Below are 27,122 nucleotides of genomic sequence, written 5' to 3' on the forward strand. Positions count from 1 at the left end.
CTATCGAGGGCTTTCAACATTCAATAGGTTTCAGTGAAGTCAGCCCTCATCCTTCTGAATCCCAGTGTATCACAGGGCCATCAAAAGCTCTTCATATGACTAGCCTTTCAATCCCGGAATCATTTTTGTGAACCCTCTCCAATGTCAATTCATCCTTTTGTTAGAGGAGTGGATCAACACTGCTCACAATACTCCAAGTGAGGTCTCATCAGTGCATAACAAAGTCTCAACATTACATCCTTGTTTTAATATTTTAGTTCTCTCAAAATGAATGCTAACATCGCATTTGGCTTTCCCACCACTGACTCGTGGCAAATTAAACTTTAGGGAATCTTGCACAAGGACTCCCAAGTCTCTTTGACTTCAGGTTTTTGAATTTTCTCTCCATTTATAAAAGAGTCTATGCTTATATTTCTTCTACCGAAATGCATGACCATACGTTTCCCAATACTGTATTCCACTTGCCACTCTACCCATTCTCTTAATTGGTCCCTCTGTAGCCTCTCTACTTCCTCAAAACTGCCTGCCCTTCCACTTATCTTCATATTGTCAATAAACTTTGTCACAAAGCCATCAATTCCGTCATCAAAGTCATTGACATATAACATAAAAAGAAGTGGTTGCAACACAGACTCCTGTGGAACACCACTAGATGTAGAAGACCCAAGTACTCTGAGACTTCATCCTTAATAATCAACTCCAACATCTTCCCAACCACCGAGGTCAGACTAACTGGCCTATAGTTTCCTTTCTTCTGCCTCTCTCCCTTCTTGAAGAGTGGAGTGACATCTGCAATTTTCCAGTCTTCCAGAACCATGCCAAAATCAATTGATTCTTTAAAGATTGTTATTAATGCCTCCACAATCTGTTCAGCCACCTCTTTCAGAACTCTGGGGTGTACACTATCTGTCCCAGGTGACTTAACTACTTTCAGACCTTTCACTTTCCCAAGAACCTTCTTTCTATTTATGGTAACTTCACCATACTGTTAGTGTCTTCCACCATGAATACTGAAGCAAAATGCTTGCTGAATTCATCCGCCATTTTGTGGTCCCCCATTACTACCTTTCCAGCTTCATTTTCCAGTGTCCAATATCCACTCTCATCTCTCTTTTACACTTTATGTATCTGAAGAAACTTTTGGTATCTTCTTTAATATTATTGGCTAGATTACTTTCATATTCCATCTTTACCTTCTTAATGACTTTTTTGTTGCCTTTTGTTGGTATTTAAAAGCTTCCCACTAATTTTTGCTCTATTATATGCCCTCTCTTTGGCTTTGACTTCTCTTGTTAGCCACAGTTGTGTCATCTTACCTTTAGAATACATCTTCACCTTTGGGATATTTGTATCCTATGCCTTCCAAATTGTCTCCAGAAATTTCAGCCATTGATGCTCTGCCATCATCCCTGCCAGTGTTCTTTTCCAATAAATTCTGGCCAACTCCTCTCTCATGCCTCTATAATTCCCTTCTCCATTGTAGTACTAATACATCTGACTTTAGCTTCTCTTTCTCATATTTCATGGTTTCTAATCAATCCTGGTTCATTGCACAACACCCAATCCAGAAAAGTTGATCCTTGAGTGGGTTCATTTATGAGCTGCTCCAAAAGGCCATTTTGTAGGCACTCCAGAAATTCCCCCTCCTGTAACTTGATTTTCCCAATCTACCTGCATAATGAAGTCCCCCATAACTATTGTAACATTGCTCTTCGACCAATATTTTCTATCTCCTGTTGTAATTTGTAGGCCACGTCCTCACTACAGTACTAACTCCCATCAGGGTCTTTTTACCCTTGGAGTTCCTTAGCTCTATCCACAACGATTCAGTATCTTCTGATCTTAAGTCACCTCTTTCTAATGATTTGATTTCATTTTCCACCAACAGATCAATAACGCTCCCTCTGCCTTCCTGCAATACAATGTATATCCTTGGACATTAATCTCCCAGCTGTAATATTCTTTCAGCCATGATTCAGTGATGGCTACAACATCATACATGCCAAACTGCAGCTGTGCTACAAGTTAATCTACCTTATTCTATATGCTGCACACATTCAAATTCAACACCTTCAGCCCTGTATACACCCTTTTTGATTTTGTCTGCCTTTTACATCGCAACTCATCCTGTTGACTGCAATTTTGCCCTATCAACAGCCTCTCCTCACTACACATTGCCTCTGTTTGTAAACCAGCTACCTCACCTTCAGCACTTTCCTACAATACTCCTTGCATTGAAATATATGCAGCTCATCCCATGCTCAACCTTATGATTCCTAACTCTGAGGTCTTATCAAAATCTGCTTCCTGTTCTGGCAATCTGGTTCCTATTCTCCTGCAACTCTAGCTTAAACTCCACCATGCAGCATTAAGAAACATTCCCACTAGGATACTAGTCTCCCTCCAGTTCAGGTGCAACCTTCTGTACAGGTCACACCTTCCCTGAAGTAGAGCCCAACAATCCAAAAATCTTATGCCCTCCCTCCTATATCAACTCCTTAGCTATGTTTTTAACTGTATAATCTTCCTAGTTCTTTTACATACATACACTTTGATAATAAATTTATCAACTTGAGAAAGTACCATGATGAAGGCGTACTTATCCTGGAATCTACCCCCTTTCTTTTCAGTCCTGGTGACAGGTCTCAGCCTACACAATGACTGCTTATTCCTCTCCACGGATACGCCTCGACCTGCTGAGTTCCTCCAACATTTTGAGTGAGTTGTTCAAGATTTCCAGCATCTGCAGGATCTCGTGTTTCTGAAACATGGCTGTGGATATATTGCATGTCTATTTCCATGACGCCCTTCCGCAGGTCGCCCTGTGTATTGATAATCCTAGGGACAACCTTCCGCGGGTTGCCCTGTGTATCATTTGTCTGTGTGACACCCTTCCGCGGGTTTCACTGTGTATCATTTGTCTGTGTGACACCCTTCCGTGGATCACCCTGTGTATCATTTGTCTGTGTGACACCCTTCCGTGGATCACCCTGTGTATCATTTGTCTGTGTGACACCCTTCCGTGGATCACCCCGTGTATCATTTGTCTGTGTGACACCCTTCCGTGGATCACCCTGTGTATCATTTGTCTGTGTGACACCCTTCCGTGGATCACCCTGTGTATCATTTGTCTGTGTGACACCCTTCCATGGATCACCCTGTGTATCATTTGTCTGTGTGACACCCTTCCATGGATCACCCTGTGTATCATTTGTTTGTGTGACACCCTTCCGTGGATCACCCCGTGTATCATTTGTCTGTGTGACACCCTTCCGTGGATCACCCTGTGTATCATTTGTCTGTGTGACACCCTTCCGTGGATCACCCCGTGTATCATTTGTTTGTGTGACACCCTTCCGTGGATCACCCTGTGTATCATTTGTCTGTGTGACACCCTTCCGTGGATCACCTTGTGTATCATTTGTCTGTGTGACACCCTTCCGCTGGTTGCCCTGTGTATCATTTGTCTGTGTGACACCCTTCCATGGATCACCCTGTGTATCATTTGTCTGTGTGACACCCTTCCGTGGATCACCCTGTGTATCATTTGTCTGTGTGACACCCTTCCGCTGGTTGCCCTGTGTATCATTTATCCATGTGACACCCTTCTGCAGGTCACCCTGTGTATCGTTTATCCATGTGACACCCTTCCGCGGGTTGTTCTGTGTATCATTTGTTTGTGTGACACCCTTCCACTGGTTGCCCTGAGTATCATTTATCCCTGTGACACCCTTCCCTGGGTTGTCCTGTGTATCGTTTATCTCTGTGACACCCTTCCACAGATCGCCCTGTGTATTGTGCCAAATTGCATCATTCAGGTATACATTTGTTGTCATGAAGAATAGACTTCAAATAACAAGAAATTCTATAGCACCTTGTCACTTCAGCCTGAAATACCTCACTGTGCTCACTGTAATGTTGGAACACTGCTTTTTAGGAGCTTATAAATGACAACATTTGCAGTAAGCTACACACAGACTACAAGACTAATGTCAATGGAGACAGAGCCTGAAGAACGTAACATAGATGTAATCATCAGTGGCATTTGAGAGGCTGGAGTCGAGGGAGCCAAAGGAATAATTCCCAAAGTGGGAGTGAAATCCTTGAGAGTTGTACAAAGCCTGAACTGGGGAGATCTTTGTAGAGCTACAGAGAACATAATGAGATCATGAGGAGATACAAAAACAAGGATAAGAATTTTACATGTTTTATTGCAAACTAACTCGCTCTTGCCAAGCCTGCCAGTGACCTTCATCCAGTTATATCTCAGATCAATGTGCCAGGGTTTGACCCATAATCTGATATCTCAAAAACAGAACTCATCACTATCTACGTGGCTGGAAAACTGTGAACAGGTCTTTTACCTTGGCCGAAGCAAAGATACACTTACAGTGGAGCAAGGGGAGCAATCTGATTGTCTCCTGCAAGGCTAAATTTGCTGTACAAGCAGAAATAATGTAGACAGTATCCATACACTTGAGTTCAGAAGAATGTGGGGTGACTTCATTGAAGCATGCAACATTCTCACAGAGCTTGAAGACATGGACATAGAGTTGTTGCTTTTCCCCAGGCTGGGGTTTCCAGAAAAGGCAGAGAGTCAGAACAGAAGGCCTCTATCCTGAACGTCCAGAGGAGATGAGAAGAAATCTCTTCCTCCAGAAGACATATTGTTCGAATTCTTTACCCACGAGGTCTGAGGAGATTCAGTCCCCAGGAATAACCGGGGCAGCACGGTAGCAGAGCTGATAGCATAACACTACTACAGTGCTTGCATCGTTGGTTCAGTTCCCACACAGTCTGTAACGAATTTCTACGTTTTCCACATGAACTCATTAGTTCATTCCGGGTACTCCTGCATCCTCACGCATTCTAAAGGCACACAAGTTGGTTGGTTAATTGGTCATGAGGGTATAATTGGGCGATGCGGTCTTATTGGGTTTGAAGGCACTGTTACCACGCTGTAGCTCTAAAAATACATAACACTCAGAGAAGTGATTGAATTTGCTTTGGCTACAGCAGAACTTCAGTGGGGAGGGCAATTGGGTAACCCTGACAAAGGCTTCTACGCTTCACATTTAATGTGTATGTTTATATGTTCCTGTCATGATGGTAATAATGGTGCCGACTGTTACTTAATTCATTGAACAGGTGTGGACTTGACATTCCAAGCCCACATTTTATTGCCCATCCTCCGTTACCCTTGAAGATGCTGCTAAGGAGCCTTCCTGAACTACTGTCATACCTGATGTGACTTCATTCACAGGAGAGTGGAGGAACATGCAGTTAGTGAAGGAAGCCACGTGAGGCCAGCCTTGAGCTAACGGAATAGCAGGGCAGGCACAAAGGGTTAAATAGCCCCCACTTGCTCTTCTTACAGATCAGAACAGAATAGTAGAGGCCCTTCAGCCCATAATGTTGTAGCAACTTGTAAAAACCTATACCACAACCAATTGAACTATTTGCTCCTACACAGCCTATGGACCTCCATCTTTCTCACATCCGTATGCTTATCTAAGAGTCTTCTAAATATTCCTCCACCATCACCCTGGCCCGTGTGTTCCAGGCACCCACCATTCTCGGTGGTAAAAACCAACCTCTGACACTTCCCTAAATATTCCTCCACCATCACCCTGGCCCGTGTGTTCCAGGCATCCACCATTCTCGGTGGTAAAAACCAACCTCTGACACTTCCCTAAATATTCCTCCACCATCACCCTGGCCCGTGTGTTCCAGGCATCCACCATTCTCGGTGGTAAAAACCAACCTCTGACACTTCCCTAAATATTCCTCCACCATCACCCTGGCCCGTGTGTTCCAGGCATCCACCATTCTCGGTGGTAAAAACCAACCTCTGACACTTCCCTGAATATTCCTCCACCATCACCCTGGCCCGTGTGTTCCAGGCATCCACCATTCTCGGTGGTAAAAACCAACCTCTGACACTTCCCTAAATATTCCTACACTCTCTCCTTAAACATTCCTTAAATGGACGTCCTTCGGTATTGACCATTGCTGCCCTTGAGAAAATGAGCTGGATGTCCACTCTATGCCTCTCCTAATCTTACACCTCTATCAAATCACATCTCATTCTCGTTGATCGAAAGACAAAAGCCCTATAGCTCACTCGACCTTTCATCATACGACATACTCTCTAATCCAGGCAGCATCCAAGTAGATCTCCTCATGTCGAGCTTCCGCATCCTACTGAAGTGTCCAGAACTGCGCATAATAATCCAAGTGTGATCTAACCAGAGTTTCATAAACTGCAACATTACCCCATGGCTCTTGAACTCAACAACCTTCTACACTATCTACAGCATTCATGCCATGTTCCCAACTGCTCTTTAGCAAGATTGAAATAACAACTTGGATTTGACAGCAAGAATATGTGAAACCACCACCATTTGCCCATGAAATGACACCAGTTACATCATTTTCACACAAACGAGGAAATCCTGAAATTGCTGTCAGCAATCCATGGCACTCCCACAGACCAACACTTGCTGTCTCCACAAGCTCTGTTAAGCTTAGACAGATACAAATTTAAAACATTTACAAGCTCCAGTCATTGTCAAAGCCCTGAAAATCTTGCACATAGTTATATGGAATCTAAATGAGGTTTTAATGACAAACTAAGCCATGGTTACAGCATTATGTTCTACCTGGGCCTTGAGAAATAATGTAACTTAAAAGCATGAATATTTGAAATTGCAAGTGATTTAAAAATTTTAAAAATTCTAAAACTATAATAAGTTAATATTTTCTCTCATGTGTGGTCATTTTAATTTTTAATAAGAACTTGGCACAAAAGTTTCCGGTTTAAAACTTCAAAGAATGCTTTAATGTGATTGGCTACTCAGCTAATTTTTGATGGATTATAGGTGCTAGGTGCCAGGAATCCTGTTGAGCTGAAGGGAAAAGGGAAGTTGTTGCCTGGAAAGGGGGAAACCCTTGTTTCATTCCCGACTGCAATAATTCACTAGTTAGGAAAATTAAATAGTAACACAACCTCTTGGAGATTGATTGTACAGAACCAGCCCATGGTATCGACAGCATTTATCAATTACGTATTCGTACCGATCCCACTTTACTCTCACCAAGTTCCCATCAGCTCATTGACATATTGGGGACTCTTTATAATGCTCATTTAATCCACGAATCTGCACCAAGATTACAGAATCTAGTGGTGTTTTGTTTAAAGACCATGATGCTGGAACAAAAATGTGAACAAACTTTTGGAAAAAGGAAGTAGAGTTCTGTTGTCTACTGCTGGAGAAAGCAAGGAGTTCACAGGGATATCTATACCTTAGTAAATCAGCCAGCATAAGCAAAGAACTCACTCACCCGGATATTCTCTCTTCTCCCCTCTCCTATCCAGCAGAATATATAACCACAAAGTACACTGCAGATGCTGTGGTCAAATTAAGACGTACAAAAAGGCTGGATGAACTCAGCAGGTCGGGCAGCATCCGTTGGAAGGAGCAGTCAACATTTCGGGCCGAGATCCCTCGCCAGGACTCCAGTCAACGTTTCAGGTCGAGACCCCTCGCCAGGACTCAGTCAACGTTTCGGGTCGAGATCCCTTGACCAGGACTCAGTCAACGTTTCAGGCCGAGATCCCTCGCCAGGACTCAGTCAACGTTTTGGGTCGAGATCCCTCGCCAGGACTCCAGTCAACGTTTCGGGCCGAGATCCCTCGCCAGGACTCAGTCAACGTTTCGGGTCGAGATCCCTCGCCAGGACTCAGTCAACATTTCGGGTCGAGATCCCTCGCCAGGACTCAGTCAACATTTCGGGTCGAGATCCCTCGCCAGGACTCAGTCAACGTTTCGGGTTGAGATCCCTTGACCAGGACTCAGTCAACGTTTCGGGTCGAGATCCCTCGCCAGGACTCAGTCAACGTTTCGGGTCGAGATCCCTCGCCAGGACTCCAGTCAACGTTTTGGGTCGAGATCCCTCGCCAGGACTCAGTCAACGTTTCGGGCCGAGATCCCTCGCCAGGACTCAGTCAACGTTTTGGGTCGAGATCCCTCGCCAGGACTCCAGTCAACGTTTTGGGTCGAGATCCCTCGACAGGACTCCAGTCAACGTTTCGGGTCGAGATCCCTCGCCAGGACTCAGTCAACGTTTCGGGTCGAGATCCCTCACCAGGACTCAGTCAACGTTTCGGGCCGAGATCCCTCGCCAGGACTCAGTCAACGTTTCGGGCCGAGACCCCTCGCCAACACTCAGTCAACGTTTCGGGTCGAGACCCCTCGCCAGGACTCAGTCAACGTTTCGGGCCGAGATCCCTCGCGAGGACTCCAGTCAACGTTTCGGGTCGAGATCCCTCACCAGGACTCAGTCAACGTTTCGGGTCGAGATCCCTCACCAGGACTCAGTCAACGTTTCGGGTCGAGACCCCTCTCCAGGACTCAGTCAACGTTACAGGTCGAGATCCCTCGCCAGGACTCAGTCACCGTTTCGGGCCGAGATCCCTCGCCAGGACTCAGTCAATGTTTCGGGCCGAGATCCCTCATCAGGACTCAGTCAACGTTTTGGGCCGAGATCCCTCGCCAGGACTCAGTCAACGTTTCGGGCCGAGATCCCTAGCCAGGACTCAGTCAACGTTTCGGGCCGAGATCCCTCGCCAGGACTCAGTCAACGTTTCGGGCCGAGATCCCTAGCCAGGACTCAGTCAACGTTTCGGGTCGAGATCCCTCGCCAGGACTCAGTCAACGTTTCGGGCCGAGATCCCTCGCCAGGACTCAGTCAACGTTTCGGGCCGAGATCCCTCGTCAGGACTCAGTCAACGTTTCGGGCCGAGATCCCTCACCAGGACTCAGTCAACGTTTCGGGCCGAGATCCCTCGCCAGGACTCAGTCAACGTTTCGGGCCGAGATCCCTCGCCAGGACTCCAGTCAATGTCTCGGGTCGAGATCCCTCGCCAGGACTCCAGTCAATGTCTCGGGTCGAGATCCCTCGCCAGGACTCAGTCAACGTTTCGGGCCGAGATCCCTCGCCAGGACTCCAGTCAACGTTTCGGGTCGAGATCCCTCACCAGGACTCAGTCAACGTTTCGGGTCGAGATCCCTCACCAGGACTCAGTCAACGTTTCGGGTCGAGACCCCTCTCCAGGACTCAGTCAACGTTACAGGTCGAGATCCCTCGCCAGGACTCAGTCAACGTTTCGGGCCGAGATCCCTCGCCAGGACTCAGTCAACGTTTCGGGCCGAGATCCCTCATCAGGACTCAGTCAACGTTTTGGGCCGAGATCCCTCGCCAGGACTTAGTCAACGTTTCGGGCCGAGATCCCTAGCCAGGACTCAGTCAACGTTTCGGGCCGAGATCCCTCGCCAGGACTCAGTCAACGTTTCGGGCCGAGATCCCTAGCCAGGACTCAGTCAACGTTTCGGGTCGAGATCCCTCGCCAGGACTCAGTCAACGTTTCGGGCCGAGATCCCTCGCCAGGACTCAGTCAACGTTACAGGTCGAGATCCCTCGCCAGGACTCAGTCACCGTTTCGGGCCGAGATCCCTCGCCAGGACTCAGTCAATGTTTCGGGCCGAGATCCCTCATCAGGACTCAGTCAACGTTTTGGGCCGAGATCCCTCGCCAGGACTCAGTCAACGTTTCTGGCCGAGATCCCTAGCCAGGACTCAGTCAACGTTTCGGGCCGAGATCCCTCGCCAGGACTCAGTCAACGTTTCGGGCCGAGATCCCTAGCCAGGACTCAGTCAACGTTTCGGGTCGAGATCCCTCGCCAGGACTCAGTCAACGTTTCGGGCCGAGATCCCTCGCCAGGACTCAGTCAACGTTTCGGGCCGAGATCCCTCGTCAGGACTCAGTCAACGTTTCGGGCCGAGATCCCTCACCAGGACTCAGTCAACGTTTCGGGCCGAGATCCCTCGCCAGGACTCAGTCAACGTTTCGGGCCGAGATCCCTCGCCAGGACTCCAGTCAATGTCTCGGGTCGAGATCCCTCGCCAGGACTCCAGTCAATGTCTCGGGTCGAGATCCCTCGCCAGGACTCAGTCAACATTTCGGGCCGAGATCCCTCGCCAGGACTCCAGTCAACGTTTCGGGTCGAGATCCCTCACCAGGACTCAGTCAACGTTTCGGGTCGAGATCCCTCACCAGGACTCAGTCAACGTTTCGGGTCGAGACCCCTCTCCAGGACTCAGTCAACGTTACAGGTCGAGATCCCTCGCCAGGACTCAGTCAACGTTTCGGGCCGAGATCCCTCGCCAGGACTCAGTCAACGTTTCGGGCCGAGATCCCTCATCAGGACTCAGTCAACGTTTTGGGCCGAGATCCCTCGCCAGGACTCAGTCAACGTTTCGGGCCGAGATCCCTAGCCAGGACTCAGTCAACGTTTCTGGCCGAGATCCCTCGCCAGGACTCAGTCAACGTTTCGGGTCGAGATCCCTCGCCAGGACTCAGTCAACGTTTCGGGCCGAGATCCCTCGCCAGGACTCAGTCAACATTTCGGGTCGAGATCCCTCGCCAGGACTCAGTCAACGTTTCGGGTTGAGATCCCTTGACCAGGACTCAGTCAACGTTTCGGGTCGAGATCCCTCGCCAGGACTCAGTCAACGTTTCGGGTCGAGATCCCTCGCCAGGACTCCAGTCAACGTTTTGGGTCGAGATCCCTCGCCAGGACTCAGTCAACGTTTCGGGCCGAGATCCCTCGCCAGGACTCAGTCAACGTTTTGGGTCGAGATCCCTCGCCAGGACTCCAGTCAACGTTTTGGGTCGAGATCCCTCGACAGGACTCCAGTCAACGTTTCGGGTCGAGATCCCTCGCCAGGACTCAGTCAACGTTTCGGGTCGAGATCCCTCACCAGGACTCAGTCAACGTTTCGGGCCGAGATCCCTCGCCAGGACTCAGTCAACGTTTCGGGCCGAGACCCCTCGCCAGGACTCAGTCAACGTTTCGGGTCGAGACCCCTCGCCAGGACTCAGTCAACGTTTCGGGCCGAGATCCCTCGCGAGGACTCCAGTCAACGTTTCGGGTCGAGATCCCTCACCAGGACTCAGTCAACGTTTCGGGTCGAGATCCCTCACCAGGACTCAGTCAACGTTTCGGGTCGAGACCCCTCTCCAGGACTCAGTCAACGTTACAGGTCGAGATCCCTCGCCAGGACTCAGTCACCGTTTCGGGCCGAGATCCCTCGCCAGGACTCAGTCAATGTTTCGGGCCGAGATCCCTCATCAGGACTCAGTCAACGTTTTGGGCCGAGATCCCTCGCCAGGACTCAGTCAACGTTTCGGGCCGAGATCCCTAGCCAGGACTCAGTCAACGTTTCGGGCCGAGATCCCTCGCCAGGACTCAGTCAACGTTTCGGGCCGAGATCCCTAGCCAGGACTCAGTCAACGTTTCGGGTCGAGATCCCTCGCCAGGACTCAGTCAACGTTTCGGGCCGAGATCCCTCGCCAGGACTCAGTCAACGTTTCGGGCCGAGATCCCTCGTCAGGACTCAGTCAACGTTTCGGGCCGAGATCCCTCACCAGGACTCAGTCAACGTTTCGGGCCGAGATCCCTCGCCAGGACTCAGTCAACGTTTCGGGCCGAGATCCCTCGCCAGGACTCCAGTCAATGTCTCGGGTCGAGATCCCTCGCCAGGACTCCAGTCAATGTCTCGGGTCGAGATCCCTCGCCAGGACTCAGTCAACGTTTCGGGCCGAGATCCCTCGCCAGGACTCCAGTCAACGTTTCGGGTCGAGATCCCTCACCAGGACTCAGTCAACGTTTCGGGTCGAGATCCCTCACCAGGACTCAGTCAACGTTTCGGGTCGAGACCCCTCTCCAGGACTCAGTCAACGTTACAGGTCGAGATCCCTCGCCAGGACTCAGTCAACGTTTCGGGCCGAGATCCCTCGCCAGGACTCAGTCAACGTTTCGGGCCGAGATCCCTCATCAGGACTCAGTCAACGTTTTGGGCCGAGATCCCTCGCCAGGACTCAGTCAACGTTTCGGGCCGAGATCCCTAGCCAGGACTCAGTCAACGTTTCGGGCCGAGATCCCTCGCCAGGACTCAGTCAACGTTTCGGGCCGAGATCCCTAGCCAGGACTCAGTCAACGTTTCGTGTCGAGATCCCTCGCCAGGACTCAGTCAACGTTTCGGGCCGAGATCCCTCGCCAGGACTCAGTCAACGTTACAGGTCGAGATCCCTCGCCAGGACTCAGTCACCGTTTCGGGCCGAGATCCCTCGCCAGGACTCAGTCAATGTTTCGGGCCGAGATCCCTCATCAGGACTCAGTCAACGTTTTGGGCCGAGATCCCTCGCCAGGACTCAGTCAACGTTTCGGGCCGAGATCCCTAGCCAGGATTCAGTCAACGTTTCGGGCCGAGATCCCTCGCCAGGACTCAGTCAACGTTTCGGGCCGAGATCCCTAGCCAGGACTCAGTCAACGTTTCGGGTCGAGATCCCTCGCCAGGACTCAGTCAACGTTTCGGGCCGAGATCCCTCGCCAGGACTCAGTCAACGTTTCGGGCCGAGATCCCTCGTCAGGACTCAGTCAACGTTTCGGGCCGAGATCCCTCACCAGGACTCAGTCAACGTTTCGGGCCGAGATCCCTCGCCAGGACTCAGTCAACGTTTCGGGCCGAGATCCCTCGCCAGGACTCCAGTCAATGTCTCGGGTCGAGATCCCTCGCCAGGACTCCAGTCAATGTCTCGGGTCGAGATCCCTCGCCAGGACTCAGTCAACGTTTCGGGCCGAGATCCCTCGCCAGGACTCCAGTCAACGTTTCGGGTCGAGATCCCTCACCAGGACTCAGTCAACGTTTCGGGTCGAGATCCCTCACCAGGACTCAGTCAACGTTTCGGGTCGAGACCCCTCTCCAGGACTCAGTCAACGTTACAGGTCGAGATCCCTCGCCAGGACTCAGTCAACGTTTCGGGCCGAGATCCCTCGCCAGGACTCAGTCAACGTTTCGGGCCGAGATCCCTCATCAGGACTCAGTCAACGTTTTGGGCCGAGATCCCTCGCCAGGACTCAGTCAACGTTTCGGGCCGAGATCCCTAGCCAGGACTCAGTCAACGTTTCTGGCCGAGATCCCTCGCCAGGACTCAGTCAACGTTTCGGGTCGAGATCCCTCGCCAGGACTCAGTCAACGTTTCGGGCCGAGATCCCTCGCCAGGACTCAGTCAACGTTTCGGGCCGAGATCCCTCGTCAGGACTCAGTCAATGTTTCGGGCCGAGATCCCTCACCAGGACTCAGTCAACGTTTCGGGCCGAGATCCCTCGCCAGGACTCAGTCAACGTTTCGGGCCGAGATCCCTCGCCAGGACTCCAGTCAATGTCTCGGGTCGAGATCCCTCGCCAGGACTCCAGTCAATGTCTCGGGTCGAGATCCCTCGCCAGGACTCAGTCAACGTTTCGGGCCGAGATCCCTCGCCAGGACTCCAGTCAACGTTTCGGGTTGAGATCCCTCGCCAGGACTCAGTCAACGTCTCGGGCCGAGACCCCTCGCCAGGACTCAGTCAATGTCTCGGGTCGAGACCCCTCGCCAGGACTCAGTCAACGTTTCGGGCCGAGATCCCTCGCCAGGACTCAGTCAACGTTTCGGGCCGAGATCCCTCACCAGGACTCAGTCAACGTTTCGGGCGGAGACCCCTCGCCAGGACTCAGTCAATGTCTCGGGTCGAGACCCCTCGCCAGGACTCAGTCAACGTTTCGGGCCGAGATCCCTCGACCAGGACTCAGTCAACGTTTCGGGCCGAGATCCCTCGCCAGGACTCCAGTCAACGTTTCGGGTCGAGATCCCTCGCCAGGACTCCAGTCAACATTTCGGGCCGTTGACTGCTCCTTTCAACGGATGCTGTCCGACCTGCTGAGTTCATCCAGCCTTTTTGTATGTCTTGAGCAGAATATATAAAAGCCTGTGACACCACCAATCTCAAGAACAGCTTCTATACTACTGTTGTGGCCCGGGGAAAAGTACACACTCAGGACAACAAATACTTCTTCGGGTTTTAATTCCTTTATCTGTTTTAGATGTTTAAGTGCCAGAAGAGGTTCTTACAACAAAACGACTTTACAATCAGGTCCTGCCATTACAACCTCCGCTTAACCTCTGATCCACACACTCGTGTCTCAACCAATTGCATATACAGTACAAAAATACAAAGAAAACCACACAAAACTAATACAGTACTAATACGGTAGTGGCAATTCTGAAGGAACACAATACAAACAACATTAGAATCCCCCAACCCTGGACCTTATACATAGCAGCGAAAAATGTAAGCGTATACATCTCATCTAAGACGTCTACTACTTTTTTAGTACAGATGTGCTGAACCCCCGAACGGAGACTAAACATTCATGTTACACGGTTACAGGCACAATCAGTCATGATACAATAAAGTTAAACAAAAGGTACACTTCGGTACAACTTTACAAGATATTGCCTGGTAGTTAAATTACAGGAAGACGGACCTGCTTGGCTGGTGAGGAACTTTGCAAGCCACGCTATCCAGCGTCGAGTTCTTTGCCCGTGAAAATCTAAAGCATCCACATGTAAAACATGTCAAATTACCGATATTCTCGATTCGCCAACAAGCATAAACGAATTCATATGGATATCGTCAATTAATGCTCACCTTTCCTCACCATGCCGAACATCCCTGGGAGGAACTCAATTCCAAAGCCCCACCAGCTCCTGCAGCAGAAAACAAAATGGTCTCCCCACTATCCCGCGTGTGTGTAATGATGTCACCATATCCACTTAAAGGCACAGACAACTATTCTAGCATTACCCGGATGAATGCCTGAGTACACTTTTTAATGATAATGAATAGCATTCAATGGTCGCTAGGTTACACTACTGTTATCAGACTCTAGAACAGACTTCTTGTACAATAAGATGGCTCGAGCTCACAATCGACCTCATTATCATCCTGCACTTTATCATTTACTTCACTGCACCTTTTTCTGGGTTACTGGAGGTTACAACCGGACCCGGGATTCAGGAGGTGGGCATGGGACCCGGGATTCTGCAGGTCGGAACGGGACCTGGGATTCCAGAGGTTGGGAAGGGACCTGGGATCCTGGAATCAGATCCACTAGCCACACACTTAGCGTGCTTCTACCCATTTCTGTCTTGACTGATACATACTGCAATCACAGATTCTGAGAAAGCATCAAGTACTCCATCTTTACAACTCAGAAAGCATCCTATCCAGATGTCTCATGGCTTGGTATGGCAACTGCCCTGCCCAAGAAACTACAGTTGTAGACACAGCTCAACACATCACAGAAACTGTTCGCTACTTCCACGGACTCTGTGTTCAATTCTCTCTGATTCAGTAAACCAGCCCAAAAGCCCCATTGAACCCAGATCTTCTCTCTTCTCTCCACCCAACACCAATTGGGTAGAAGATACAAACGTTGAAAGCACATACTATGACATTCAAAGATGGCTTCTATTCTGCTGTTATAAGTCTATTGAACAGACCTCTTGCACGATAAGATTTAAATTTATTTATCACACAGGCACTGAAGTTTCCACTAACTTACGAAGCAGCCATAAGTAAGATGGACACTGCCTCATTATGGGTTTGCACCTACTGCCTGTCTGCAACAGTATTCTACATTCTGTTGTTGTTTCCCCTTGTACTGCCTCAATGCACTGATGTGATGAAATTTGTATGGGTGCCATGAACAATCAAGTTTTTCACCCTAACTCAGTACATAAAGTCATAAAAAGTTCAGCATTGAAACAGGCCCTTCGGCCCATCTAGTCTGTGTCAGACCATTTAAAATCCCTACTCCTATCAGCTTGCAGCCGGACCATAGCACTCCATACCCTTATCATCCATGTACTTATCCCAACTTCCCATGAATGTTAAAATTGAGCTCACATGCACCACTTGTGCTGGCAGCTCATTCCACACTCTCACCACCTGCTGAGCAAAGTCGTTTCCCCTCATGTTTCACCTAAACTTTTCACTTTTCACCCTTAACCCATGACCTCTAGTTGTAGTCCCACCCAACCTCAATGGAAAAAAACTGCTTGCTTTTGCCCTATCTATACCCTTTATAATTTTGTATACCTCTATCAAATCTAACCTCACAATCTCTATGTTCGAAGGAATAAAGTCCTAACCTACTTAATCTTTCCTTAGAACTCAGGTCCTCCAGACCCAGCAACATCCTTGTAAATTTTCTCTGTACTCTTTCAACCTTATTTACATCTTTCCTGTAGGTAGGTGACCAAAAGTGCACACAATACTGCAAATTAGGCCTCACAAACTTATACACTTTCATAACATACGAACTCCTGTAATCAATCCTTTTATGAAGAGCAATGTGCCGAAAGCTTTCTTTATGACCCTATCTTCCTGTGACATCAATTTCAATGAATTATGGACCCCTGTTCCTTTGTTCTACCGCACTCCTCAGTGTCCTACTATTCACCCTGATTGGTCCTACTGAAGTGCAGTACTTTGCATACAACAATACAGTCGGCCCTCCATATCCACGGGGGATTGGTTCCGGGACACCCCCAGGATACCAAAAAACGCAGATGCTCAAGTCCCGTATTTAACCTGTCTCAGTGTGGTGGTCTTTAGGACCCAGCGGAGCCCCGGACTTTATTTAACATGTCTCCGTGCGGCGGACATTAGGACCCGGCGCAGTTCTGAATCCGCAGTGTTTCTGTTCATGAAAATAATCACGATCACGATTGAAAATAAAGTGGAAGTAATAAAGCGATCGGAAAGAGGTAAAACGCCATTGGTCATTGGAAAAGTGTTAGACTACAATCGGTCAATGATCGGAACAATTTTAATAACAACACACACAAAATGCTGGTGGAACACAGCAGGCCAGGTAGCATCTATAAGGAGAAGCACTGTTGACATTTCAGGCCGAGACCCTTCGTCAGGTCCTGATGAAGGGTCTCAGCCCGAAACGTCGACAGTGCTTCTCCTTATAGATGCTGCCTGGCCTGCTGTGTTCCACCAGCATTTTGTGTGTGTTGTTGTTTGAATTTCCAGCATCTGCAGATTTCCTTGTGTTGGAAAAATTTTAATGGAGCATTTGAAAGGCCCTGCCCCGATGAAAGCTACAATTATTACTAAGCAACACAGTGGTTTAGTTATTGAAACACATATGTTTCTTAAGTGTTTTATATGCATAGAAAGGTAAAATATATACTATATTCTAAGACAAACGTTTGACTAACTGAGGCTACATAATACCGAATGAACCTGTTCCGACTTCAAATCCGACTTAAAGACAGACTCAGGAATGGAACTCGTTCATAATTCGGGGACTGCCTGTACTTTTAAGTCATTTCTAGATTACTTCTAATACCTAATACAATGTAAATACTATGTAAATAGTTGTTATACTGTATTGTTTAGGGGAAAATGACAAGAAAAAATAGTCTGTACATGCTCCAACAATGAGTGCTGGAGAGAGAACTTCTGGGTTTTCCCGATCTGCGGTTGGTTGAATCTGCGGATAAGGAGAGCCGACTGTAATATACAAATGTACCAATGTTATCACTGGATGTAACTATTTTTTTACTTGATGTTATTAGTGATAAACAGTCGTGTGGTAATGAGCAAACTCTTCAGTCTATTGAGTCCATGCTGACCATCAATCCTTCATTGATCCCAGTCCTACAGGAATCCCATTCCATCTCTCCCACATTCCCAGGGTCCACCACTCACCTACAGACCACTGGCAGGAGGAAACCAGAACACTATTAATGAAGCCCGTATGGTCACAGGGAGATTGTGCAAATCCAACAGACGGCAGCCAAGGTCAGGACTGAACCCTAGTCACCCGAGCTGAGAGGCATCAACTCCATCACCGTGATGCCCTTGAGGACGAGTCCAGAGACAGTTAGACTTTAACCCCACTAAACATTCTCTTGTAACTCTTCCAAACTGGAGACATTAAATGTTTGTAAGGGAAGCTGCAGTCCATAGTTTGTAACCATACTCTACAACACAGCAGTCTTAAAAATTCCACTAATTAAGCAGTGGTATTGTTACAGAATCAGCCCATTCACACTTGGATCTAACCCTCATTATTTTGGGGCAACACGAGTGAATCTGCAGATGCTAGAAATAAATAAAAACACAAAATGCTGGCAGAACTCAGCAGGCCAGACAGCATCTATGGGAGGAGGTAGTGATGACGTTTCGGGCCGAAACCCTTCATCAGGAGTGAAGTAACATGGGATGGTCGAGGGGGGATAAGAAGTGGGGGGAGGGATAAAGTAGAGAGCTGGGAAGTGAGAGGCTGGAGGGAAATGGGCTGGGGGAAGGTGGAGAATTATGGGAAATTAAAGAGAAAGAAAGGTAGGGCTGGGGGGAGATTCTAGTGAGGGGGGAAAAAGAGAGAGAAAGAACCAGACTGAAATAATAGATAGGGATGGGGGTAAAGGGGGGGCAGGGGTATCAACGGAGGTCAGTGAGTTGGATGTTCATGCCGGCAGGTAGGTGGCTACCCAGGCGGGAGATAAGGTATTGCTCCATCGACCTTCATCAGCTACGCCTGCCTTTTTGTCCCACCGCTCTTCTTCGCCTCGCGGAATTAGTCCTCACGCTTAACAATTTCTTCTTTGGCTCCTCCCACTTCCTCCAAACTAAAGGTGTAGCCATGGGCACCCGCATGGGTCCTAGCTACACGTGCCTTTTTGTCGGCCATGTGGAGCAATCTACGTTCCAAGCCTACACCGGTATCTGTCCTCCTCTTTTCTTGCGTTATATCAACGACTGCATCGGTGCTGCCTCCTGCACGCATGCTGAGCTCGTCGACTTCATTAACTTTGCCTCCAACTTTCACCTCGCCCTCAGATTCACCTGGTCTATTTCCCACACCTCCATCCCCTTTCTAGATCTTTCTGTTTCTATCTCTGGAGACAGCCTATCCACCGACGTCTACTACAAACCTACTAACTCCCACAGCTACCTAGACTATTCCTCCTCCCACCCTGTCTCCTGCAAAAATGCTATCCCTTTCTCTCAATTCCTCTGCCTCCGCCGCATCTGCTCTCAGGATGAGGCCTTTCATTCTAGGACAAAGGAGATGTCTTCCTTCTTTAAAGAACGGGGCTTTCCTTCGTCCACTATCAACTCTGCCCTCCATCGCGTCTCCCATATTTCACACACCTCTGCCCTCACCCCATCCCCCCGCCAGCCCACCAGGGATAGAGTCCCCCTGGTCCTCACCTATCACCCTACCAGCCTACAGATCCAACGTATAATCCTCCATAACTTCTGCCACCTCCTACGTGATCCCACCACCAGCCACATCTTCCCCTCCCCCCACTCTCGGCTTTCCGCAGGGATCGCTCCCTACGCGACTCCCTTGTCCATTCATTCCCCCTCCATCCCTCCCCACGGACCTCCCTCCGGGCACTCATCCCTGCAAACGGAAGAAGTGCTACACCTGCCCCCACACTTCATCCCTCACCACCATCCCAGGCCCCAGACAGTTCTTTCAAGTGAGGCACCACTTCACCTGCGAGCCAACTGGGGTGATATACTGTATCCGGTGCTCCTGATGTGGCCATTTATACATTGGGGAGACCCGCCGCAGACTGGGAGACCGTTTCGCCGAACACCGGCGCTCAGTCCTCCAGCAGTGGCGGGATCTCCCTGTGGCCACACACTTCAATTCCACAGACCACTCCCACTCCGACATGTCTGTCCATGGCCTCCTCTACTGTCAAGATGAGGCTACACGCAGGTTGATGGAGCAATACCTTATCTCCCGCCTAGGTAGCCTCCTTCCTGCCGGCATGAACATTCAACTCACAGACCTCCGTTGATACCCCTGCCCCACCCTTACCCCCATCCCTATCTATTATTTCAGTCTGGTTCTCTTTCTCTCTCTTTTTCCCCCCTCACTATAATCTCTCCCCCCAGCCCTACCTTTCTTTCTCTTTAATTTCCCATAATTCTCCACCTTCCCCCCAGCCCATTTCCCTCCAGCCTATCACTTCCTAGCTCTCTACTTTATCCCTCCCCCCACTTCTTATCCCCCCCTCGACCACCCCATGTTACTTCACTCCTGATGAAGGCTTTCGGCCCGAAACGTCGTCACTACCTCCTCCCATAGATGCTGTCTGGCCTGCTGAGTTCTGCCAGCATTTTGTGTTTTTATTTCCCTCATTATTTTCATTACTTTTCATGCAAATCAGGCCATTAATACTTAAATCCCACATTTCTAGCAAAGGGCTAAAACTGTCTACAGGATTTTGTTTTAATGTGACTGCAGTTTTGCAAGTCAACTGCCTGGTAATTTGTCCCAAGTTCATTGGCATTTGTTTCAGCCAAGAGAAAGTCAGGGCTATTGGAACGATAGTTAACTATACAAGCTTTGAAAGAAAACCTAATTCCAGGTTACCATCACAAGAAATGTTTGCTGATTGTTTTTTCCCTGCATTCTCTTCCTGCCAACGTTCAATGCATTCTCCACACGTGCTTTCCACCCTCCTCAATCCCAGCCCACCCGTCTCCTCTTTCATCCCGCTTCTATTGATAAAGTTCCATCTAAACCAGTAACCAAATGTTGTAAGACCATAAGATATAGGAGACAGTGAGCTAACCAGGCATCCCATTTGGCAGATCACGTCCACTCCACCATTTCATTGTGGCTGAGTTATTTTCCCCCTCAACCCCATTGGTCTGTGTCAACGAATACACAGATTCACCACTCTCCGTTATGTGGTTCCAGCCTGTGAATTAAAGGATTTGTGGTTCAAGTCCCACTTCAGACACCAAAAATCAACTTGAAGCAGGTTCACGTTCCTGGACACGAACACCTCAGGGACTATCTTTGCTCGGTCCAGATGTGAGATGGAGGCCACACTAACCGGTTGCATCAGAGCTGGTATGGAGGCTACAAGTATCATAAACTGGAAATCCAGGACACAAAATGCTGAAGGAACTCAGGTCAGGCAGATTCAGAGCCTGGTACGGAGGCTCCAGTGCGTTAGGTCATCAGAGGCTGCAGACTCAATCAGCTTCTTTCCACTGAGGACATCTTCAAGAGGCAGTGCCTCAAGAAGGAGGCATTCATCACTAAGGACCCTCACCATCCGGGACATGGCCCCTTCCTCTTATTACCACCAGGGGGGAGGGACAAGAGACTGGAGATCTGCACTCAATGGTTCTCATACAGCTTATTCCCATCCATTATCATATTTATGAATCACCCATGGAAACGGCTCCATTATTCCGTATAAATTTTGTAATTTATGGTCCTTTTGTCATTATACAGCCTGACTATGAAACATATCTCACATCATCTAAATCAGTGGTAATAAATCTGATTCTGACCATCTTTTGGACAGTTTTGTTAAATACCAAAGGGACTAATTTCAAGGTTTGTTGGATTGATTTTTTTTTGGTAAAACACACCTCATTTATTTTTAATCACTCAAACTTGCACGCATTATAAACACAATAGATCCTGCTGGTTTAATATCACCGTTGTGAAATTTGTTGTCTTTGCAGCAGCAGTACAATGCAAACATAATATTAATAGAGAAAAAACTGATATTACAGAAAATACATATATTAAGTAGTTTAATTAAATAATTAGTGCAAAAAGAGAACTAAAAATTAGTGAGATAGTGCTCATGGGTTCAACGTCCAGTCAGAAATCTGATGGTGGAGGGGAAGAAGCTGTTCCTGAATCACTGAGTGTGTGCCTTCAGGCTTCTGTACCTCCTACCTGATGGTAGCAGTGAGAACAAGGCATGTCCTGTGTGATGGGGTCCTTAATGTTGGATGCTGCTTTTTTGAGACATTGCTCCTTGGAGATGTCCTAGGTACTACAGAAGTTAGTTCCCATGATGAAGCTGACTAAGTTTACAACTCTGTGCAGCTTATTTTGATCTGTACAGTAGTCCCACCCCCCAGCACCAGACCGTGATACTACTAGTTAGAATGCTGTCCATGGGACATCTGTAGAAACTTGCAAATGTCTTTGAGGGGATTTGGTATGTCACCAAACTCCGAATGAAATATAGCCACCATCGTGCTTTCTTTGTCGCTGCCGTCAATATGTTGGGCCCAGGATAGATCCCCAGAGATGCTGACATCCAGATAGTTGAAATTGCTCACTCTTACCAAGTCTGATCCTTCGATGAGGAATGGTGTGTGTTCCATTGTCTAACTGTTTCTGAAGTTCTTTGGTCTTACTGACATTAAGTGCAAGGTCCTTGCTATGACACTACTCAGACTAGTTGATATACCTCGCCCCTGTACGCCCCCTCATCACCATCTGAGATTCTGCCAACAATAGTTGTGTCATTAGCAAATTTATAGATGGAACTTGTGCTGTGCCTAGCCGCACAGTGATGGGTGTAGAGAGAGCAGAGCTGTGGGCTCTGATGTGCGCCAGTGTTGATTGTCAGCAAGGCGGAGATGTTACTTCTGATCCACGCAGGTTGTGGTCTTCCAGTTTGGAAATTGAGGATCCAGTTGCAGAGGGAGGTACAGAAGCCCTGGTTTTGGAGTACCGTAGATTCCGGACTACAGAGCGCACCTGATTAAAAGCCGCAGGCTCTAATTTTAGAAAGAAAATCAATTTTGTACTTGTACAAGCCGCACCGGATTTTAGGCCGCACCGGATTTTAGGCCGCAGGTGTCCCACGTTGTAATATGAGATATTTACACAGAAAGATATTACACGTGAGGATTTTTTAACTTTTAATTAAATCCGTATGGTAACATAAACAAATACATATTGCAAATGCTTTTTTTCGAACCGTGCCTGTAACACGGCTACTTTTAAATATACATACGTATCGGTAACACACAAATTACGTTGCGTATACTTTTTTACTGAACAGTGCACGAACAACATTCCAACATCTCCTAACGACTGGTAAAAAAATATATATACTGCAGCCTACCAGGAAAAGTTATTGATTGCCTTCTTCATCTTCCTCCTGTGCACTAAAACCATCAAAGTCCTCTTCTTCAGTGTCCGAATTGAACAGCCTCAGGATCTCGTCACTCACTTCAGTCTCTTCGTTGTCGCTCTCACTTGAGCGCACGCGGTCCTCTTCATCATGCAGCAGTCCAGCCTTTCGAAACCCGTTGGTGATGGTGGATGTTGTGACACGGCTCCACGCATTTAGGATCCACTGGCAGACTTGAGTTAAAGATGCTCTTCGCATGTGGCCTGTTTTGGTAAAGGATTTCTCGCCGCTCGTCATCCAAGTCTCCCACTCAATGCGTAGTGCCACTTTAAATGCCCGGTTCACGCTGATGTCCAGTGGCTGCAAATACTTCGTGGTGCCCCCAGGAATCACAGCTGGAATTGAGTTTGTACTCTTGATGGCAGCTTTCACTGAATCTGTTATATGAGCCCTCATGCTGTCCATAACGAGCAATGCTTTTTTTCTGTGAAAAAATCCCCCTGGTCGCTTGGCGTAGCACTCTCTGAGCCAATCCTTCATTAGACTCTCCATCATCCAACCTTTCTTATTGACTTTCACCATGATTTCTTTTGGGAATTTTTCCTTTGGCATTGTCAGCCGCTTAAAAATCACCATCGATGGAAGCTTTAGTCCAGATGCTGTGCAGCTCAGAACACAAGTAAAATGCGTTCTCTCATGGCCACTTGTTTTCAGTATGATGGACGAGTCACCTTTTTTATTAACAGTCCAAGTGAGAGGCAGGTCAAACGTCAAAGGTACTTCATCCATATTTATGATTTCATCTGGCCCGATGGAATTCTCCGCTATCGTTGTTTGAGTGAATGTGCGGAAGTTAGCAAGTTTTTCCTCGTGGTCGGGAGGGAGCTGCTGACACAGAGTCGTGCGTACCCTGACGGACAGGCCTTTTCGTCTCATAAATCTAAAACACCACGATGGCCCACCTCTAAAATCTTCGATTTTCATTTTGGTGGCGATTGCTTTAGCCTTCAGTCTGATCTGCACGGTGGAAACACCGCGGCCGCCTGCTCTCTGTGTGTTAACCCAGTCTTCAAGAAAGTTTTCAAGTTCGGGCCATCTGCTATGATTACCTCTGAAAGCTTTTGTCGTCTTTTTGCATTGACTCAGTTCTTCACGCTGGCGTCTCCACCGTCTCACCATCGATTCATTTATGCCAAGATTACGTGCAGCAGCTCAATTTCCTTCTTCAACCGCCAGATTGATCGCCTTTAACTTAAAAGCTGCATCATATGCTTTTCTTCGAGTGTTTTCCATGTTGATGAGGGTGAGTACAAATGACTGATTTACAATAATTTAATTGTGAAAGTGCGCTTGATTTATTGTACAATTTCATTGGACCTCTGTGAACTACTCATCAATTTTATTGGTCTACTGTTACGAGGCAAAATGTTTTTGGCGGCATGAAAAAAAATCATGCATTAGCCGCACCTTAGTAAAAGCCGCAGTGTTCAAAGCTGTTCAAAGCGTGGGAAAAAAGTAGCGGCTTATAATCCGGCATCTACGGTATTTTTTAATCAAAACTGTAGGAATAATTGTGTTAAGCACTGAGCTGTAGTCAATAAACAGCATCCTCACATGAAGGCCCAATGACATCCCATCCCAGAGTAGACCTATTACAGTGGGTCCAGGTCCTAGCTGAGACAGACTCAATCTCTCAAAGCACTTCATCACTGTCGAGGTGAGTGCAACCGGACGATTGTCATAACGGTAGCTCACACTTCTCTTCTTGGGCACTGGTATGATTGTTGCCCTTGTAAAGCAGGTGGGAACTTCCAACTGTAGCAATCAGTGATTAAAATGTCTTTGACCACACCCGCCAGTTGGTTGGCACAGGTTTTCAAAGCCCCACCAGGTACTCCATCAGGGCTTGTCACCTTGCAAGGGTTCACCCTCTTGAAAGCCAGTCTGACTTCAGCTTCCAAGGCAAAGACCACAGGGTAACCAGGTGCTGCAGGGATCCTCACAGCTGTCGTTTTGTTCTCCCTTTCAAAGTGGACATAAAAAGCGTTGAGCTCGTCAGGGAAAGAAGCAACGATTCCATTCATGATGCTGGGTTTCACTTTGAAGGAAGTAATGGCGTGCAAACCCTGCCAAAGTTGACACATCTCCAGTTGCGCCTCAAAGCTCATTTGGAATTGTTCCTTTGCTCTTGAGGTAACTCTCCATAAGTTCTACCCTAGTTTTTCTCGTATGGTCTTGGGTGGCCAGGCTTACATGCCACAGATCTAGCCCTCAGCAGAATAGGAACATCCTGGTTCATCCACGGCTTTTGTTTTGGGTATGTAGAGTAAGCTCTTTTAGGCACACACTCATCCACACAGGTTTTAATGAAGTCTGTGACAGCTGTGATGTACTCATTCAGACACAGAGGTGAATCCCTGAATACAGTCCAGTCCACTGACTCAAAGCAGTCCTGTAAGCACTCCTGTGCTTCCCTTGTCCATACCTTTTAGATCCTCGCTACTGATGCTGTGATCTTCAGTCTCTGCCTATACCAGGGAATAGAAGTACAGCCAGAAAATCAGATTTCCCAAAGTGCAGGCTTCGGATAGCACAGTAACCGCTCTTGACGGTTGTTTAACAGTGGTCCAGTGCGTTGCTTCCTTTGGTTCTACAAGTGATTTGGTGGTAATAATTATTTAGAGACTTTTTCAAACTGGTTTTCTTCATTTGACATCTTGGGTCCCAAAATGCACACGTACAGTTGTGAGCCACACTGGACACCAGGCTACTCTGGGCATTTAAAATTCCAGATGACGTTTGTTAAGACACTAGCACACACTCTGCCTCATTGGCAAGGGCATCTGCACTCTAACTACCACATGTGTGAACTTGAAATGCAAAATGCCTGTTTGTGAGGACAATAGCAGGCCAGACACCAAACTCGTAGGGATAGCAGCATCACACACAAAGTGCTGGAGGAACTCGGCAGGCCAAGAGTACAGTACAGTCGACGTTTTGGGCATTTCCATTCACACTGTTTATACTGGGCTGTGAAAACACATTGCCACTGTGCTGAATGGACGTGCTGAAATTATGGATGTTAACATTTCAATTAACACCCACATGTAAACATTCGGTAGTAGCCAGAATGCAAAGCCATTTAAAGGGATCATCCATTACCTGAATTTTTTAGGTTAGCTAGATTAGCTTTATTTGTCACATGTGTGTCACAAAATACCATGGAGTTCATCGTTTGTGTTAATGACCACAGTCCGAGGATGTGCTAGGGGCAGCCCGCCAGTATTACCCTGCTTCTGGCACCAACATAGTACGACCACAACGTACTAACTTGTACATCTTTGCATCTTTGGAACGTTTGAGAAAATGGGAGCATAGGTTTCCACAAATAAGACAACGTGAGGCGTTTTATGTGTAATGAAACCAGCAACGCATTTTTTGAACTACAAAACCCGCACAACAAAAGCGCACTAAAAAACCTGTCACATAATAACGTCATCACATCTGACCAGCCTCTTAAAGCGAAACCCCAACTCAATGCCGGTGGTTGTGAACCATGTACATTTCTACCAATTACGTTACCCTACACAGGCACACCCCCCCCCCCCCCCCCCCCCAGAATTCACTAAAACCAGCATTGTGAGCCTGTCTGGTGCTCAGACAAGCCACCCGGCTCGTGTCCGGTGTCCCATGGGTGCAGGAACGGCAGTTGCCTCTGGCTCGTCCAGAGGTGCATTGACACGCGCATGGTCATGTTGTGACACCAGGGGCATAGCAGCAGAATACTCCAAATTTTGGTGGACTGGTTTAAAGCTATCTACCAAAATACATCCACAATTACACTTCTTCTCTATGATAAAAGGCTTTTTTCCATACTCCAAAACGTGGAACAGGCCATCGTAAGGGGGCCTAAGGGGACATTGGTTTCATTCATGTTGGCTGAAAACAAACAAGGTGGAATATAGGTCAACAGGAACCCAAGAGTGTTGTATGCCATGGTGGGAGGTGGAAATAGGTGAGACGGAATTGAGTTTACAGAGGAGGGTTGAACACTGTTAGGAGGCTGACCAGGCAGTAGAGGCATCAGAAATGAAATCACCCCACCCTCGTATTGGCTGCCATTTACCAACTCAGCCGCAGATGACCGTAGGCCTTCATTTGGAGCAGTTTGGAACCCCAGCAGGATTCACGGGAGATGATCTTCCCAGCACTCATTAGTCAGGGAAGCTCTCAGAG

The sequence above is a fragment of the Hemitrygon akajei genome, chromosome 9 (assembly GCF_048418815.1).
Source record: "Hemitrygon akajei chromosome 9, sHemAka1.3, whole genome shotgun sequence".
Taxonomy (NCBI): Eukaryota; Metazoa; Chordata; class Chondrichthyes; order Myliobatiformes; family Dasyatidae; genus Hemitrygon; species Hemitrygon akajei.